The sequence below is a fragment of the Zalophus californianus genome, chromosome 1 (assembly GCF_009762305.2).
Source record: "Zalophus californianus isolate mZalCal1 chromosome 1, mZalCal1.pri.v2, whole genome shotgun sequence".
Lineage (NCBI taxonomy): Eukaryota > Metazoa > Chordata > Mammalia > Carnivora > Otariidae > Zalophus > Zalophus californianus.
Window position 1 is genome coordinate 54,417,802 of NC_045595.1, and position 18,142 is coordinate 54,435,943.

Consider the following 18,142-nt stretch of genomic DNA (forward strand, 5'->3'; position numbering starts at 1 on the left):
CTATGTATTCCTCTGAAGGTTTTATGTTTTACATATAGATTTCTGAACTATTTTGTATTAATTTTTATATCAAGTGTGAGATCTATGTAGAGGTTCATATTTTTGCATATGGATATCAAATTTGTCCAAAATCTTTTTTTTTAAACATTATCCATTTTCCATTGAATTATCTTTGCATTTTAATGAAAAATGAATAGGAGATATTTGTGTGGTTCTATTTTTGGACTTCCTATTCTGTCCCAGCAATCTATGCTTCGGCCAATATGATACCATCTTGATTACTGTAGCTTTATGGTAAGTCTTGAAACTGGGTTGGATAATTCACTCAGCTTTATCCTTCTTTTCCAAAATTGGTTTGGCTATTCTAGTTCCTCTGCCTTTCCATATAAATTTGAGAATAAGCTTGTCTATAATTACAAAAAAAAAAAATCTTGCTAAGATTTTTTTACTGGAATTGTATAAATCTATAAAACTACTGGAAAGAAATGACAGTTTTAGAATGCTAAGTCTTCCAATTCCTGAATGTATCTGTTTTTTTATATCTTTAATTTCTTTCATTAGTGTTTTTACAATTTCAGCATACAGATCCTTCAATGATTTTTATTCTTATACTTAACTATTTTTCTCTTGCTGCCTTTATAAATAGTAAATCCTTTCCCCCAATTGTTCATTGCAAGCATATAAAAGCTCAATTGTTTTGTGTGGGTTGGCACTGTTATCTTTAGATCTTGCTAAACTCATTTATTAGTTCTAGGAGTTTTTTCTGGATTCCTTGAGATTTTCTATATAGGCAGTCATGTAGCTGTGAGTAGAGGCAGTTTTATTTCTTCCTTCTCCATCTGTATGCCTTTTATTTCTTTTTCTTGCCTTATTGTATTGGCTAGCACTTCAAGTACAATGTTAAATAGGAGTGGTCAGAGAGGGCATCCCTGACTTCTTCCCAATCTTAAAATGAAAAGATTCAGGCTTACACCAGTAAGTATGATGTTGTTACAGTTTAAAATTTTTTTTGTTAGATGCCTTTTATCAGTTGAAGAAATTTCCTTCTACTCCTAGTTTGCTGAGAGTTTTAAATAATGAATGGTTATTAAGTTTTGTCAAATGTTTCTCCTGTATCAATTGATAAATGGTTTTGATTATTTGGGTTGTCAATATCGTGAATTGTATCATTTGATTTTCAAATACTAAACTAGGACTGCATTCCTGATATAAATTACACTGGGTCATGATATATTATTTTTTATATACATTGCCATGTTCAATTTGTTAGTACATCTATGTTTATGAGACATATTGGTCTGTTTTGTTTTCTTGTACAGCTTTTGTCTGGTTTTGATATCAGAGTAATGCTGGCCTCCTAAAATGGAGTCCCTTTCCCTTTTATTTTCTGTAAGAAATCACAGAGTTGGTATATTTCTATAAATGTGGGGTAGAATTTGCCAGTGACTCTATGTAATTTCTTCTTCAGAATGTTTTGAACTACAAATTTCATTTCTTAATAGCTATAGAACTACTCAGGCTATCTTTTCAACTTAGGTGAGTTTTGGTAGTTCACTGTTTGAGAATTTGGTCTCCTCCATTAAGTTGCTGATTTATGTATTTAGAGTTGTTTATAGCAGTTCCTTATAATCTTTTTAATGTCTGTGGGTTTATAGTGATATCTATCTCTCTTTCATTCTGCACATCAGTACTTCATGTCTGCCATCATCTTGCTAGAGATTTATCAATTTTATTTTTATTTTTTTTAAGATTTTATTTATTTGAGAGAGAGAGTGCACGAGCAGGGGGGAGAGGGAGAAGCAGCCTTCCTGCTGAGCAGGGAGCCTGAGACCCCGACCTGAGCCAAAGGCAGATGCTTAACTGAGTAAGTCACCCAGGCACCTAGAGATTTATCAATTTTCTTAATCCCTTCTACAAACCAGCTTTTGTTTTCAGTTTTGCTCTACTGTTTTAAATTTCACTGGTTTCTGCTCTTATTTTTATTATCTCCTTCCTTCTGCTTGCTTTGGGTTTATTATTTTTACACTTCTTCTAGTTTGTTAAGGTTGGTGCTTAGATTGTTGATTTGATACCTTTTTTCTTATAGAAGCATTTAATGTTATAAATTACCCTCTACTACATTAGCTGCATCCACCCATTTTTTTTTAAAGATTTATTTATTTATTTTAGAGAGAGGAAGAGAGAGCACATGCATGCAGTGGGGAAGGGGAGAGGGAGAGAAAAACCCAAGCAGACTCTGCATTCAGTGCAGATCTGATGCAGGGTTCGTTCTCACACCCCCGAGATCACAACCTGAGCCTAAACCAAGAGTAAGACACTTAACCAACTGTGCCACCAGGCACCCCTCCCCCAAATTTTTGTGATGTATTTTTTATGTTTTCATTTTCTCTCAGCTCAAAATATTTTCCAATTTCCTTTGAGACTTTCTCTTTGACCCATGGATGATTTAGAAGTGTGTTGTTTCATATCTAAATGTTTAGATATTTTCCTGTTATCTTTGTTATTGTTTCCTAGTCTAACTCTCCTATGGTCAGAGAACATACCTTATTTCAATTCTTTTAAATTTATTTCAGGTTAGTTTTATCATACACAATAGGGCCTATCTTGATTGGTATCTGGGCATTTGAAAAAATATGTATTCTGCTATTGTTTAAAGTGTTCTAGACACATCAACAAATGGTGGAAGGTGCTTAGTTCTTTTTATTTTTTTTTTTAGATTTTATTTATTTATTTGAGAGAGAGAGGAAGAGAGAGCGAGCAGGGGGAAGGGGTGGGAAAGAACCAGACTCCCCCTGCTGAGGAAGGAGCCTGACGCAGGCCTCAGTCCCAGGACCCTGAGATCATGACCTGAGCTGAAGGCAGACACTTAATGACTGAGCCACCCAGGCACGCCTAGTTCTTCTTTATCCTTGCTGATTTTCTGCCTACTAGGTTCTATAGATCACCTAGAGAGGAGTGCTGAAGGCTCTAACTGTAATTGTGGATTTATCTCCCTTTTCAGTTCTATCCATTTTTTTCTTCCAATATGTACATATACAGTTTTAGGGCTGTTATGTTTTCTTGGTGAACTATTTTTTATCCTTATGTATTATCTTTATTTCTAGTAATTTTTCTTGCTCTAAAGTTTACACTCAATTTTTTTTTTAAGATTTATTCATTTTAGGGGCGCCTGCGGGCTCAGTCAGTTAAGCGGCTGCCTTCGGCTCGGGTCATGATCCCAGGGTCCTGGGATCGAGCCCCACATCGGCCTCCTTCCTCAGCAGGGAGCCTGCTTCTCCCTCTCCCTCTGCCTGCTGCTCCCCTTGCTTGTGCTCTCCCTCTATCTCTATCAAATAAATAAATAAAATCTTTATATAAAAAAAGATGTATTTATTTTAGAGACAAAAAGAGAAGAAAGAGACAGAGCAAGCGAGCAAGTGCAGGAGCAGGGGCAGGTGAAGGGGGAGAGGGAGAAGGGGAGAGAGAGAGAGAATCCACAAGAGACTTCCTGTCTGAGTGTGGAGCCCAATGCAGGGCTCATCCCAGGACTCGGAGATCACGACCCCAGCTGAAACCAAGAGTTAGCTGCTCAACTGACTGAGCCACCCAAGTGCCCAAAGTATACCTTTTTCTGTCCTCTTTCTTTTCTTTTTTAAAGATTTTATTTATTTGACAGAGAGAACAAGAGAGGGAACACAAGTAGGGGGAGTGGGAAAGGGAGAAGCAGGCTCCGTGCTGAGCAGGGAGCCTGGTGGGGGGCTCAATCCCAGGACTCTGGGATCATGACCCAAGCCGAAGGCAGCCACTTAGCCAACTGAGCCACCCAGGCACCCCTGTCCTTTTTCTTGTAACTTATTTACATCATTATATTTGAAGTGAATTTTTTTAATAAGCAGGAGATAATCAGAGTTTTTTTGGTTGGTTTTGTTTTTTTCCTAAATCCACTCTGGGGGCACCTGGGTGGCTCAGTTGTTTGAGCTGTCACCTCTTGGTTTTGGCTCAGGTCATGACTCAGGGTTGTGGGATTGAGCTCTGCCTTGGGGCTCCACACTCAGCACATAATCTGCTTGAGATTTTCTCTCTCTCCCTCCCCCTCTGCCCCTCCCACTGCTCAAATCTCTTTCTAAAATAAATAAATAAATCTTTTTAAAAAAATCCACTCTGATAAACTGCCATTTACTTTACATACATGTAAACTGCATGTTTACATCATTTATATTTAATGTAAATTACCAATATGTTTGAATTCAGGTCTCTAATTTTATTGCTTTCTGTCTGTCCTGTTTTTCATTCCATTTTTTTCCCTCCCTTCCTGCCCTCTTCTGGGTTATCTGAACAGTTCTTAGTATTTCATTTTAATTTACTGTGTTTTTTACTACAATTCTGGGGGTCAGGTTTTGTTTTTTTGTGGTTGCTCTAAGGATCACAATATACATGTGAAACTTTTCAAAGACTACTTAAAATCGGTATTTTACCACTTCAAGTGAAAGTACAAACCTTATCATTATTACCATTTTAGATTCTTTTACCCTCTCTTCATATATATTATACATTTATATATATTGAAAATCCTATTATTGATGTTATAATTCTTTGCTTTCTACTGTTAATTGAAGAATTCAAGTAGAAATAGTACTGAGATATTAACCATTTCTGTTGCTCTTCCTTCATTCTTGAAGTTCCAAATTTCCTTGTCTTTTTTTTTTTTAATGTTTTATTTATTCATGAGAGTCAGAGAGAGAGAGAGAGAGAGAGAGAGAGAGGCAGAGGCAGAGGGAGAAGCAGGCTCCGCAACGTGGGACTTGATCCCAGGAACCTGGGATCATGACCTGAGCCGAAGGCAGACGGTTAACCATCTGAGCCACCCAGGCGCCCCCAAATTTCCTTCTAAGAACTTTCTTTAGCAATTCTTTTACAGCAGGATCTAGTAGCTGCAAATTCTTTTAGTTTTCCTTCCTTTGAGAATGTCCTTATTTTTCCCTCATCCCTGAGGGACTTTTGCTAGACATAAAACCCTAAGTTGATACCTCTGCCACCAGCACTTTAAAATGTAACTCTACTACTTTCTGTCATCCAAGATTTCTGATGAGAAATACGTAGTCACCTGAATAGTTGTTTCCCTGTAAGTACTACATCATTTTTCTTTGCTTTCAAGATTTTCTCTTGTCTTTAGTTTTGGTATCATGATAGTTTTAGTTATTAAGTGTTTGGGTGTGGGTTTGTCTTTATCCTTTTTAGGATTTCTTGAATCTATAGGTTTGAATCTTGAATCTATAGGTTTAGGTTATTTGCCAAATTTGGGAAGTTTCTAAGCAGTATTTCTTCAAATAAATTTTTTGTACCACTCCTTCACCTCTCCTGTTGGAACTCTGATGACATGAACGTTAGACCTCTGTCATTGTCCCACAAGTCCCTAAGTTTCTCTTCACTTTTTTTCTCAATACTCCCCCAACCCACTGGATAATTTCTACTTATTTATTTTCATGTTTACTGACTCTTTTCCCTGTCATTTTGATTTTGCTATTGATCCCATCTAGGGATTATTTTTTTCATTTACTGTATTTTTCAGTTCTAAAATGCCCATTTGATCCTTTACACCTCTTTTATTTCTTTGTTGAGACTTTCTATTTTTCTATTCATTTCAAGAATGTTTGTCCTTACTTGCCGGAACATTTTAAGAACTGCCGTTTTACAGTTTTGGTCAGCACTATATCTGTCTTTTTGGCATTGGCCTCTTTTGACTGACTTTTTCCATGTGAATTGATTTTCCTATTTTTTTCAAATGCCAAGCAATTTTTTATTGTATCCTGGACTGTTTGGACATTATTATGATTCTATCTAGGTCATCTTAAAATTCTATGGAGAATACTGATATTTTTCTTTTAGTAGGCAATCAACCCAGTTTTCTTCAGGCCACAGTTTCTGACCAGCCTTCTGTGGATTGTGGTTTCAATTCAGTTAAGTTTTTAAAGTCTTTGCAGTGCTATTTGGATCTGTCCCATATGTGTACCACCACGTTGCCAATCTGGTACCTAAGCAGTGGTCTAACCCATACTTCATTTTTCAGAGAGCAGATATGTTGCTTAGGGTTGAATTTCTACATGTACATAAGTAAGCCCAGGAGTTCATAATAAAATTTTATTAAAGAGTTTATTTCCCCAGCTTCTCCCTTTAAAAATCTCCCCAGTATTTTCTGGTTCTTGAGGGTTCCCCTTTCCTGTCATATAGCCAGAAAGCTTGGGCTTTATTTACTTCACTGTCACACCACTTAAACAATGCCTGTGTCTGGAGCCAAGCAACTGAGGGAGAGAGAAAAAAAAGAAGAAATGGGGACATTCTACCTTTTTGGCACTAAGGCTCCACTGATCAGAGAGAAAGGTTCCCTGCCCCCACGGTTTTAGGCTCCTGTCAGACCCTAATCTGCTGCCACCACAGAATTTCTTGAGGTTCATGGCACAAGAGAAGAGAGAAAACAAAAAAAGGACAACAAAAGGTTTCTGTACTTTCTCTGAGTATTAGAATATCACTTTCTTATTCCCTGCACCTGAACTGATGGTTTCTCCTGGAGTTCGCTCTATTAACATTGATGTCCACTTCTGTGTTTTATGCTGTGCTGGATTCAGGCCTGAGGATACCAGAATGGGAAAAATCTGAGTTCAACCTTAGTTAGTTCTATAGTACTCCAAGATCTGTTTTTCTTTCCTAGTCTGCCTATTACAATCTACCTTTCAGAATTCTCAAATAGCTGCTCTATGCCACGTTTTCAAAACTGCATTCAGTGGGAGAAACTGAGTGAAGTGTACCTGCTCCATCTTACTCAGAATCAGAATCTTAAGCTACTAACTTTTGAGGGGGTTTGTTGCATAGCAACAGATGTTTGGTACACAATCCAACTCAAGAACCAATCATGTAAGTGCAATGCATATGAAATAACACATTCTTTACACATTTTCTCTAGAAAAGTCACCAGATAATTATCAGATAGCTGCTACCAATTCAGTAGTGGAATATTCTAGGCTTTCTTAATTTGGTTCCTAAGAAATAGATTCAGTTTCATTACTGGAATAATCAAAATGATAGCAATGAAAAACTGAACACTTGTTTCTTAGAAGTGGATTTATTCTGCTGTCAGATGTAATTTGTCAGTAAAGGACCGACATCTCATTCTTTCATGCCCTTGCTGATCATCAGTCAGAAGAACTAAGAGAATCATGGGAGGAAATTGGAATGACAAGGATAAATTTGGAAAAGTAAAAACACCTTATGAGAAAATCTTTTCCTCAAAGTTATTCTTGTATAAAATTCCTAAAAGGTTCTTTAAACTCTTAAAAACAAACGTATTTTACCAGCAAGCAGCATTTCATTCAGAATAGCCTACTGAACTACATATAAAGCAATGATATTTCCTGAGGGAAAAATGTGGGATGTCAATCAGCTCCATTGTCTTTTCATAAGCTTTGCCCAACATAAGCAAATTACCAGGAAGATGCTAGCTAGCTGTATAGATACCATTTCATACCCACACACAGGCAAAAATTTCAAGTGTCTGTAAAGATGTGGGGTAATGGGAACTTTAAGACACTGTTGATGGGAGTTTAAATTGGTACAGTCATCTGGGTAGCAATTTGGCCATGTCTAGTTAAACATGAATATACTGCACAACCCAATAATTCCGTTTCTAGGTATATATACTAGAGAAACTCTCTTGTACATGTGTGCAGAGAGACATTTTGAAGACTATTCATTGCAGCACTTGTTCATGAAACAACGAAATAATGGAAACACCCTTTATATCTATTAACAGGAGAATCAATCTAAATTGTGGTATATTCACCCAAAAAAATACTGTATAACAATTAAAATAGAACTGTATGTATCAATGTGAGTAAATCTCAAAAGGATGACACTGAGCGAAAAAAGAAGTTATAGAATCCTGTGTATTATTTATGAATACATGTATATGCAATAAAATTACATAAACATATGTTCATGAATAATACTAAATTCAGAACAGTAGTTATGTTCAAAGAAGGGGGAATGGATTGAGGAGTGGTACACACAAATTAAACTTTATCTGAAGCAAATACAGCAAAATTAGAAGTTTGAAAAAGCCTGGTAATGGTCCTTGGGTATTTATTATGTTATTCTATTTGTTTGTTTGAAATATTTATAATATGACATGCAGAAAAAGAAAAAAATTATGAGAACATATATACCAATTACATTACCGTGTAACCAGTTACATGAACACTCAAGTGTTTAGTGAAAAAGAATATTTTTTTTTAAAAGATTTTACTGGGGCGCCTGCGTGGCTCAGTTGGTTAAGTGACTGCCTTCGACTCAGGTCATGATCCTGGAGTCCTGGGATTGAGTCCCACGTCGGGCTCCCTGCTTAGCGGGGAGTCTGCTTCTCCCTCTGACCTTCTTCCCTCTCGTGCTCTCTATCTCTCATTCTCTCTCCCTCAAATAAATAAATAAAATCTTTAAAAAAAATAAAATAAAAATAAAAAAGATTTTATTTGTCAGAGAGAGAGAGAGAGAGAGAGCACGTGAGCGAGCACAAGCAGGGGGAACAGCAGGCTGAGGGAGAAGAAGGCTCCCCGCTGAGCAGAGAGCCCAATGTGGGCCTTGATCCCAGGACCCTGGGATCATGACCTGAGCCAAAGGCAGACACTTAACCAACTGAGCCACCCGGGCATCCCGAAAAAATAACATTCTGACAATACATTAGCCAAATACACACACATACAATAAAAACTGTTTAAGAAGGCTAAGAGGGGGGCACCTGGGTGGCTCAGGTGGTTAAGCATCCGACTCTTGATTTCAGCTCAGGTCATGGTCTAAGGGTTGTGAGATCAAGCCCCATGTCAGGCTCTGAGCCGGGCCTGGAGCCTGCTTAAGATTCTCTCTCCTTCCTCCCTCTTCCTTTGAAACCCTCCCAATACCTCCCACCTGCATGAGCATGCACACACACCTCTCTCTTTAAAACAAATAAAAAAAAAACAGCTAAGAGAACCAGGGGCTATGAAGGATTAGGTACATTTCAAAACTATACAAATGAGAGCAATTGGATGTGAACATGTGTAAGAAACCTAATGACCAGGCTAGCTTCTGTTACATCTTAAGTAAGGATCTCATCAATCAAGATTCTAAGGAGAGCTGAGCTGTCTATGATCTCTTTGCTTTCCCTAGCCATCATCTGCTACAATACAATACAGCAGGTTATTTGGCACATGTTGTAGTTTGGTAGTGATTCTACTCAAAGATGGGAAACGGTAGAAGCCTGCCTACTACCTGAGGGTGCTTTTGGAACCTCTGGCAATGGTAACAAAGACTGAGTAGGGCCAAAGACTTGCCCTTGCCTATAGAATTCAAAAGTGGTATACTACAGCCAGAGCAGCAACGGGAGTTTTACTCACTCTATACCCTCTTCTGCTAGCTCTAATACAACTCAATAGGGAAGGGAGTAGGGAATGTGTCTTTCTAATCATATAAATGATCCAGAAATCTGCCAGGTCATCTAGGCTGAGGATGCAGATGTCTTACAAGGAAGCGCGGGCAGGTAACATGCTTCAGAATCACTGTGTTCACCTGGTAGCTACTAGCACAAATGCCAAACTATCTATTCTACGGACTCCTCTGCAGTTCTAGATATAACTGGCAGGATATGTCTATAACCCCTACCAGAATGCTATGCTGTAGTCATTCAGGATAGAAAAGACTGCAGCATTTATTTTAGCACACAGCTGTCACACTTTAGTTACATATCCCCTTATGCTAGTAGTATAATGTTGGGTAAAACTAAGTCTAGGCAGTTGAATCACTGTGATAAAAATTTTCCTCCTTTAAAAAACGAAGGTTGGCCCAACTACTGATAACCATTCTTTTGGGTTTTTTGTTTTGTTTTTGTTTTCTCCTAGGAGTGAAACACATGGCTTTTGTCATATTTTTTTTCTTCCAAGTTTTTATTTAAATTCTAGCTAGTTAACATACAGTGCAATATTAGTTTCAGGTGTAGACTTTAGTGATTTATCACTTACATATAACACGCAGTGATCATTACAACAAATGCCCTCCTTAATGCCTATGACCTGCTTAACCCATCTCCTCACCCACCTCTCCTCCAGTAATCACCAGTTTATTCTCTCCATGATAACCATTCTTTTAGAGTCTGAGCAGCCTTTCTTTTACTTTCAGTTACAAAAAACTTTAAATATACAGAAAAAAAGAATGTTGTAATGAACAGCCATATATCCACCACCTAGATTCAATAGCTGTTAACTTTCTACCATATTTGCTTTGTCTTTACACACACACACACACACACACACACCGCTAAACCACTTAAAATAAATTACATATGATACTCCACACCAAAATACAAAAATACTCCACATCTCTATACAAAATTTAAGGCCATTTGCCTAAATAACTACAATACCATTATCATGCCTACTAAATTTACCTCAATTTCCTAATTATCATCCAATATCTAGTGATATTAAAAGAGTAAAATATGTACAAACTTCCTAAGTGAAATAAGTCAGTCAGAGAAAGACAATTATGATTTCACTCATATATATAAAATTTAAGAAACAAAACAAAGGAAAAAGAGACAACAAAAAAAACAAACTTTGAGAACAGACTGTTACTTATCAGAGGGGAGGCTAGTGGGGGGGTGGGTGAAAGAGATAAAGGGATTAAGAGTACACTTACTGTGATGAGCACTGAGTAATGTATAGAACTGCTGTTGACTCACTATATTGTATACCTGAAACTAATATAACACTACACGTTAATTATACTGGAATTTTAAAAAATATCACTTCTAAGAATTAAAAAAAATGTACATCTATCCAAATGATTAGAAATTATAGTTTTCTTTTAAAGATTTTATTTAATTTTTATTCTTTTAAAGATTTTATTTATTTGACAGAGAGAGACACAGGGAGAGAGGGAACACAAGCAGGGGGCATGGGAGAAGGAGAAGCAGGCTTCCTGCCTAGAAGGGAACCCAATGTGGGGCTCAATCCCAGGACCCTGGGACCATGACCTGAGCCGAAGGCAGACGCTTAACGACTGAGCCACCCAGGCACCCCTATTTATTTATTTTAAAGAGAGAGAAAGTGCAGGGGGGAGGGACAGAGGGAGAGAGAGTCTTAAGCAGACTCCACGGCCCAATGAGGGGCTCGATCCACGACCCTGAGATCAAGACCTGAGCCAAAACCAAGAGTGTGACGTTTAACCAACTGCGCCACTCAGACACCTCAGAAATTATAGTTTTAATAACACTTTCTGAAAAATACACACCAGACATTTGGACTACTCACAACAGTTCCACTGTCACCAAGGTTCTAAGCCCATAGCCTGGAAACCATTGGTCGAGGATTCCTAAGTCTTAGGGCAGGAAAACAAAAAAAACCAATCCAACTCCACAACTGTACTTCTTTTTCAAAAGAAAGAGTTTTTAATTTTCACATTTGGCTCCTTGGTTTTCAAAAGGTACATCCCTGCTCAGGTGCTCCATTAATTAAGAATACTGAGGCCTGGAGTAGATCTCCATATATTATTATACCATTCTGTTGCAATACCAACTAGTTCAAAATCTATCTTACTTCCAAAAAAAATTTTGAGATGACTTGTAAAACCAAATACGTTCAGTGGCCTGTGTTCATTAGGGGTGAGAAGTCTGGCATCACTTTACTGCATAAAGTAATGAAAGGAGGAAAGATGCTGGAAAACCAAGCAGTCTAATTTCAGATTCTCTGCTCTTAAACACTACATAAGAGAGGGGGAAACTAAATTTAACAATCCTATGTTTAGTTTCTTCTTTGCCTACTCTCCATCATTTATTAAATGCACATGTGGTGGCAAAATGAGCACAGCATCAGTTTTTGCTAAAATCATGTTTCTCAACTCAACTGTCTTTTCTTCAGAATCCCAGCTCTGTCATTTCTGAGAAGCAAAGCAGTATAAATGAAAACAACTCAGGCCTTTGTAATCTCTGATACTTTTATTTCATCTTCAAGTGCTTCAGAATCCCTCACGGAGAGCATGAGCTCAATATGTATTAGTTGTCTTTCCTGTCCATACTTCCACCTCAGATTATACTCTGAGACACCAATCACCATGAATTTCTACGCAGAAATCGAAAGTTTGCAAATCAGAATTAGAGTTCAAAGTCCTTTGTCCCCCCTATGCCAGCTGATGACATCTCCAACAGCTCAACTCCATCAAAGAGTAGCAGGTCTACTGCTTGATAACTGAGTAGCAGCAGGGTAACAATTAAAGCCTGAACTGTGTACTTGTCGTCAAGAGGATAATGGCATAGCATAAATCAAGGAACAAAAAATTGTTCCGTTCTTTTCTTGTACTCTTTTTTGGTCTGTCTTATATTCCCAAATAATGTTTCTCAACTCAACCATGGGGAAGATAAGAAGTGTGCAGGGGGCAGAGAGAGATTAGAGCTACGAGCACTTAAGAGTGCTTAATTCCACAACATTTGGAGATTAACCAGAGGCATTTTATTGGTGGGTGAGAAGAGTCTTCAAAGGGTATGAATGGGAGAATTAATTCTATGAAGTAACCTCCTCATGGTTTAAAGCAAAGTCTACGCATCTCTATAAGCTGTAGTATCATTCTGGCCTCTTGTACTTACCTCTTCTTTCCATTTTGACTTCATTACTTAACTGGTTGGTGTTCTGTCTTCCCTTTGTCTCTGGATAAACTATTATATGACTGTGCTTTATAACATTTAGCTCTTCTGGGATTTATAATCAAATGGGACATACCTTTGACCTTATTAACATATGGCTCTGTTCCACCTCGCCTCTGAGATCACCCATCTCAAGATTCATCACCTTTTTGGAATTATATCTTAACCTTTCATATGTTTAATAATTTAAATCTCACTGGTGCTACCCTCCTCCCTTCCCTTCCTCCACCCACCAGGATCTACAATCTTTTAAGCAAAAGTCAAGGTGGTATAAATCATGGATTAGAGTCACGGTTCTACTTACTGATTACTAATTGTACAACTTTCATAACCACTAAACATCAGTTTCATCATCAAGGTAAGAATACAGCACACCTTGCAGAACTGTTCTGAGTACAAACACACATACTATCAGCTGCTACTACTACCACACTGAATAATTTCCAAATTTCAAGCATAATCCCTTCTTTGCATATGGCCCTTTACAAAAGTTTTCAAAGTAATTAATTAGATAGCATCTCCATGTTACAAAAAAGTTTGAGGCTTACACAAAATTCTGAATATGGTAGAGCCTCAGTAAATGTCAGCTACTATTGTGAAGGTTAAGTGACTTACTCAAGGTTACATATATAATGTAGGTAAGGATTAGCACCAAGAGAATTCTGACTCTTCACTAATTCTTTTCACTACTTTACCATTCAGTTAATTGCTTCTACTTCTGTGCTTCTGTGTTCATTCAGAGAAAATAAAATTATAAATTATATTTCTCATGCCCTGTTTTAACTACCTTTATTTTCTCCATATTGGCTTTATTTTATAAATTTACAACAGTTTTTTCAACTTAAACTTCTTTCAAAGTTTCTCTATACATGCAACCATAACTGAAGATTTCATGACTTATTTCAACAGAAGAGGTTGAGAAAATGAGGTCGTTTCTCCCCCCCCCTTTTTTTCTTTTTTAAGTAATCTCTACACCCAGTGTGGGGCTTGAACTCAGAACCCTGAGATCAAGAGTCACACATTCCACCGACTGAGCCAGCCAGGTGCCCCAAGACCATGAGGTCATTTCTTGATCTACCACTATAACTTCACTCTCTAACTCCATATTCAAACTTCTTGACAGAAGTCTCATCTATTACTTAAGGTTTCTGTCAGCTACTTTGTGACCTAAATACACTGACCTCACACTCTTCACATAATTTATCTAGAAGCCAAATTAGAATACTTTCATTTGTGCCATTTACATCTGTCCTTCAAAAGCGATGCTTAAGAATCATTTCTTTGCCAAGACAACTCAATGGAGAAAAGAATAGTCTTTTTAACAAATGGTACTGGAATAAGTAACTATCAACACACAGAAGAATGAAGCTGGATCCTTCCTCACACCACATACAAAAACTAACTCAAAATGAATCAAAGATCTGAATGTAAAAGCTGAAACTATAAAACTCTTAGAAGAAAATATGGGTAAATCTTACTCATCTTGGATTTAGTCAATGATTTCTTAGATATGACACTGAAATCATAAGGAACAAAAGAAAAATGTATCAAGTAGACATAGTCAAAATTAGAAACTGTTGTGCTTCAAAGGGCACCACTAAGAAAGTTAACCCAGAGAATGAGAAAAAAAATTGTGAATCATATCAGAGACTTGTACACAGAATAAAGAACTATTACAACTTAATATTAAAAAGAAAACCGATTAAAAATAGACAAAGGACATGAATAGATATTTCTCAAAAGAAGACACATTTTACAAATGGCCAATAAGCATCAGGGAAATGCAAATCAAACCCAAAGTAAGGTACCTCGTCATACCCACTAGGATGGCTATAATAAAGGAGATAATAAACTAGGTTAGGAGTTGCTTAGGGCTGGGGTGAATGGAGAGATTACACAGTAATGGCTAAAATGTGTAAGGTTTCTTTTTGGAGTAATAAAAATGTTCTAAAATTTATTGTGGTAATAGTTGCAAAACTTTGTGACTGTAGTAAAAGTCATGCAATTGTGCAATTTCAGTGGGTGAACTGTATGGTATATGAATTATATTTCAAGAAACTGTTACTTAAAAGCTGTTAAACCCTTAAAAATCATTACTCCACGAAATATTCTAACAGGACTTGGTTCTCTCCTCAGCCACACCAACTCTTATGATCATACAGGTTTACTACATAGAGGTACTTGATTAGAGACAGAATGATACATACTAAAGAAAGCCCTAGGCAAGGAGAGAAGAAAATATAGACTGAATCCTGGTTTTGGCACCAATTACCTGTGTAAAAGAGTCTCACTAGGGCCCAGTAGCCTCATCTCTGTAGCCTCTTATGATAAAAATTCTTGGCTCAATCAACTGAGAGAGATCTTTCTTGTACTCTGTACAAATTTAAACTTAATGAGCAGTTAAAAATTCTAAGGGGGCTACAATACGGGATGAGGAAGGAATTAAACATTCCAATAAAAGACTTATGTAGGAAAGTGTCACCTGTACTCCATGGTAACTGCTCTAGTAAATCTGTAGATTAAGCAGCTGCTCCCCTATATATTTAGATAAAATATTCAGACAAAAACTAAATCATAAAATCAGAAGACAAAATTGTAGTCACATTACACAAATGACACTGTGCAGTATATGTGATTGATACCAGAATTAGGAATATTTATAAAGCTTGGTTATGCTGCAACGCACCATGGATTCTTTTGGATAAAGAAATCTCTCTTCACCATAAAACAATGTATTACTATTTTCATTACAACTACTACTATCAAAGCCACCAAGAGACTGGTGACCTTTTTATGTACTATGCTATTGTATACATTACTTCATTTAATTTGCAAAATAACCTGCATCCTCATTATTTATTTGGCTTCATTTTTAAAGCTGAGAAAATTAAGGCTCAGAGAAGGTAAATCACTTGCTTACCTTTACTAGTCAACTGATCTTTGATGTTCTCATAGCCTGACCCACCTCAAATGACAAACCAAATCCCAAGGGAGATGCTTCATTTTTATTCTGCTTATCCTAAAGGAAGGTAGCTACCTTGCTAGCTTCATTTTTGTTTCTACGTCTTTAGGGCCACATTGTGACAGGAGCTCAACAGGACTGGATGGCTTATAAACTACATATAATACTTACACAGTACCATCTCCGGGTGCTGGCTCCGGTGCTCTCTCACCCTGGAATGCCCAGCTATGTCTCTTTATCCGAGATCACTGTGATTGTAAAGGTTCAAATGCCATTGCCTCCATGAAACTTTGCATTCCCTTTGCGGAGATTCTCTTCCTCTTCCCAACTCTCACAGTATTTCATGAATGAATAATAAAATACCTACTCTGAGCTAGATCCTCCGATGGGCACTGAGTTAGTTACAAAGATTTACTGTATTTTTCAGACCAAGGAAATTAATTATTTAATGTACATTTCAGTCAGTGTATAAAAACTGGAAAACAGGTTAATCTGTCTGCAAAATGCCCTGTCCTGCTAAAGAAAAAAAATCTTGACTCATAGCTTCAAAAATGAAATACAACTTAAGGAGAGGCATTCTCAAGTTCAGTTTCTAAACTCTAAGAAAAACTTAAAACACACTATCTGGTTGCTATTTATTAACTTATTTTTCAATTCAAGCTTTAAAAAAATACCTTTACTGTTTCATAAAACGCAAATCAAAGCTTTTGTGTTTTGATAGGTTTCAACTGCCAAGTTTCATTTGTTTTAAAAAACAATTACAATCATAACAGCATCTTATGAAACTGTTCACAGTGAAAAGCCTCTTTAATTCTAGTGACACCAAAGAGTATGACTTTAAGAGTTTCTTATAAATCACCGAAGTTTCTAGATGAGTTAATTTGACTACTAATGTTTCCATGTACCAAGTTAAATGCAAAATGGATACTTACATTGCTGTTTAAATCTTACAGTTTCACCTTGTAACTACAGGTAAGTGTCCAGGGGTAAGAGAGCTCTTATAGCAACTTCAGGGGAAGATGTAGGAGGACGCAAAGAGGCTGATTTGTTGTAGGGAGTTTTTAGAAAATATTTTTAAGTTGAGAGGCAACTCATTCATCTTTAATACTTTTTATTTCTTCTTTAATACTTTCTAAAGAAAATAAAAATACCTTGAATTTATCTCCTTCCTTATTATCGTTACCCATGTTTCCATTTATCAAATATTTAATATGTAATCAATATATCACCTCATATAGGATTTTACACATATTCAATATAATCCTCATAATAGCCCTAGGAGGAAGTTATTACTACTACTACAAAGATGAAACTGGGAGGGTAAGAAACTTGCTCAAGGTAACAAACAGGTAATGAAGAAGGGATTTGAACCTAGGTTTTTTAGCATATAAAGCCTATCTGTGCTGTTAACTACTTTAAGATTTTTAAAATTTATTTGAGAGAGACAGAGAAGCAGAGGGGGAGGAAGGAGGGTCAAGAACCTCAAGCATACTCTGTGCTGAGCATGAAGCCCATACTCTGTACTGAGCATGAAGCCTGGCATGGGGCTACATCCTACGACCCCAAGGTCATGACCCCAAATGAAACCAAGAGTCAGACACCCAAATGACTGAGCCACCCAGGTGCCCCACCTTTTAACTACTTTCATGATAATTTTTTTTTTTTAGTTTATTTGACAGAAAGATAGCGAGAGAGGGAACACAAGCAGGGGGGAGTGGGAGAGGGAGAAGCAGGCTTCCCGCAGAGCAGGGAGCCCAATGTGGGGCTCGATCCACCCTGGGATCACGACCTGAGCCAAAGGCAGACGCTTAACGACTGAGTCACCCAGGTGTCCCATCATGGTAAATTTTTAAAAATCATTTACAGCGCAGCAAGAATCAAGAGACTTCTCCATTAGCACAAAAAATGAGTAAAATTTCTTAGAAAATATGCACTTCATGTCATGTGCTAAATTAAACTAGATTTCAAGGCACCAGCTACCACTGCTAGAAGCACTATGCAATCTACTAGTAAAATTCTTTTATTGGGGAGTACCAAAAAACAAAGAGAAAAAAATTTCCCAACACTTTTAAATATGCATTTATATTTTCTGAACTCACTCTTCTCTTTGGCTTGTATGATGAGATTATAAAACATTTTGTTGTCACGTCCTACACGAACTCCACACCTTCTCTTGTGGGCTCATAATCAGAGTAACACCAACAGTATCTCACCCACAGTGCTAAAGCAGAGCGCTTCACATTTCTCTAAGCCTAGTTGTTTCCACAAGAATCCTCCCCTTCAGAGCAAATGCCCTCATGGGAAACTCTGTATGTCTACAGCTGTGGTGTGTAGCCTCTAGAGCAGCGTTGCCAGACATTCTGGACCCTAAGGGTTTTAGTCTCTTTCTCTTTCGCCATTTCAGCAGCACAAAGCATGTCCTTGCTACCAAAGGAGAGAGAGAATGCTGAATCTCTCTTCTTTTTGTCTATTTTTTAAAATCCCTG

General features: G+C 37.3%; 1 protein-coding gene across 5 annotated transcripts in view; it reads right to left on the reverse strand.

Annotated features, from left to right (window-relative positions):
- Positions 1–18,142, reverse strand: part of TMCC1 (transmembrane and coiled-coil domain family 1) — a 251,422-nt gene that overhangs the window by 70,929 nt on the left and 162,351 nt on the right. The window contains exon 1 of one of the 5 annotated variants that reach the window (XM_027584071.2): positions 16,589–16,710. The exons of the other annotated variants lie outside the window; for them this stretch is intronic. The gene's annotated coding sequence lies outside the window, so the exon portion shown is untranslated. Of the gene's footprint in view, positions 1–16,588; positions 16,711–18,142 lie in introns of those variants that run through there. 5 annotated transcript variants of the gene reach the window in all.